Raw genomic sequence first — 2662 nt, 5'->3', positions numbered from 1 at the left:
CGTCTTCAAACAAATGGAGACGTGAACCCTACTATAGTAGAGGAAATTGAAAGGATTAAAAGGGAGATTATACAGATGAACTGTACCTTTTAGGTCATTTCAACGAATAAAAAGTGTTTCTTTCAATTTTATTTGCTTATAAAGGTTGAAATTTATTATTACTCTATACTATATAGTTTATGGAAAATACATAGCGATAGGCAATATCATGGTTGTCAAATTAATTGATTTTTACGTAGGGTAAAAAAACGTACACTAAATGTTATCATTTGCCTAAAGGTAATGAAAAAAAAAGAATAAAACATTTTTTTGAAACTATAAAGGGTTAAAACCCAGATCTTAAAAGACATAGACCTAATCTCCGGGTGAAGGTATAATCCACGGATATACTTCTTCTGGATATTCAATGAGTCGAAAGCAATAACCCATATTCGTGTGGTTTGGGATTTGAACCTGGATTCACGATATTGAGTTTTTAATTCCCTCAAACGCCACTACACACCACCACTGGTTATATAAAATTATTTTTTAAGGAGGGTTATTGGGAGATAAATTTGTATAGAGTTTGTGAATTTTAAGAATTGATAGATTTTAAAAATTATGTGGATTGTGAAAATTGCATATACATTGAATTATAAATTTGATCATAACTTCCTTAGATTGATATAGATTTTCATCAATTTGGCTTACCAAAAGAGATTTCATTAAAGATGCGTACTTGGCTATATATAAATATATATATATATATATATATATATATATATACGAAGAGTAATAAAGAAATAATAAAAATAATATTTTAAAAAAATTGAATTATATGTTTTAAATTCGAAATTATTATAAAAAGTTAGATTTTTTTTTCATTAAAAAAATCTTTTTGAAATTGGAAAATAATTTTCAAACTATTTTCAAATTTTTTTATTTTCAGATTTTTAATATTTATAAATTTAATTATATATTCAAAAATGATAAAACAACATAGTAATTATTATATGTTGAAAATGTAAAGGTATAGTTTCGAAATATATTTTTTTAAATTTGAACTTTTTTATATAAATTTTTTTCATTTTTTCAATTTCTTTATTTTTTGAAATTCTAAAAAAAATTTAATTTTTTTTACTTTTATTACATTTTTCTAATATATATATTAAGTTGTGATTTGTATTATGTTAAAGTTGCTTTGTATTATTTCATTATTCTATTTTGTGTGTTTTTATGTGAGTGTATTTTATTGCATAGATTTTAAAAATCTTATGGATATAGTTGATATTCTCAAAGTTGAGTCTTATGAATAAAACAACAAAGAAAATTTACATCACAATAACAATAGATTTCAAATAGAATGTTAAAATCAATAAAAACTAAACTTTTCCAATAACCAAAGATTTTGAGTGAATTGAAAAATCATCACCCCCAATAACAATAGATTCTACTCAGATTAAAAATTCATAAACCAATAACAATAGAATCTCAAAATTTAATAACTCTTCTTAAATTCTTCTACCAATAACCCCCTCTTAGTTTATTACCTGTTTCCATTCTAAAACTAGCGCCCCAAAAGATGAAAATACATATATAGAAGGAGAGAATCTAAAGATAAAATTATATATTAGACCTGGATATTCTGTGTTTGATACATACTCTAAAAATAGAATGAAAAATAGAGGATAAACAAAAAATAAAATTACTCTATAAAAGTAAATATATGGATTTATTTTTCATATTCCCTATCCCACTCCATTTCTAAAGTAAATTATTGAGTGAGATGGAGACATCCTGATCACCTCAAATTATACAAGGTAAGAAGAAAGAACTCCTGGAAATATCACAAGTCAAAAAAGCAACTTCTGTTACCAAAAATATACTTGTATTTTTTACCCAAATTTCGAGATACAAAATTAATAGACTACACACATAGTGTGTACATATATTTTACTTAATCTGTTAGTCAGGAAACAAAATACATGAATTTGAAATATGAATGAAAAACTAGTCCCCATCAATATATATGTTCATATAATTTTTAAATTATTGTTTTATTCTAACTGATATGAAAATGGTCATGAAATATAATCTATAAATTATAGTTTTAATTTATTTGAAAGTATGAATAAAAATATTTAAATCTATCAGCAAAATCTCAAATTATTTAAAATTTTATTAAAATTTTTAATTTTACTCAGATTAGTGAGAGCTTCCAATTTTTTATTTAATACGTAAAATTCCAACTTATATCTAAAGTTCTCAACCCATTTTTTGTTTCCATATTAATTTATATTTAACAGTGAAATAAATACTTCTACAATGACATTAGCATAAAAACACTAAATTATCTGTTTAATTTAATCAACACATATTTTCAATATATATAAGTAATGCACTTATAATTAGTTAGGAACCTATATATCAAAATAAATAGTCAATAAAATGTATCTAGTACATTGATTATAAAATGAGATACAGTTAATACATGTCCAATTAAGAAACAAATAATAGATTAAATTTAATTCACAAGATATTTGACTAGTTTAGTACACTTATATAAAATGAAATAAATTTAATATATATCTAGTTAATAGAATTCATAGATTACTTTCAAAAATGCTAAAGAATTGACTAGTTCGATACATTTATGATCAAATTTTTCATTTTAAGTAATATA

The sequence above is a fragment of the Raphanus sativus genome, unplaced genomic scaffold, assembly GCF_000801105.2.
Source record: "Raphanus sativus cultivar WK10039 unplaced genomic scaffold, ASM80110v3 Scaffold3763, whole genome shotgun sequence".
NCBI classification, from domain to species: domain Eukaryota; kingdom Viridiplantae; phylum Streptophyta; class Magnoliopsida; order Brassicales; family Brassicaceae; genus Raphanus; species Raphanus sativus.
The sequence above is the reverse complement of the archived record's forward strand: the minus strand, read 5'-3'. Positions refer to the sequence as shown.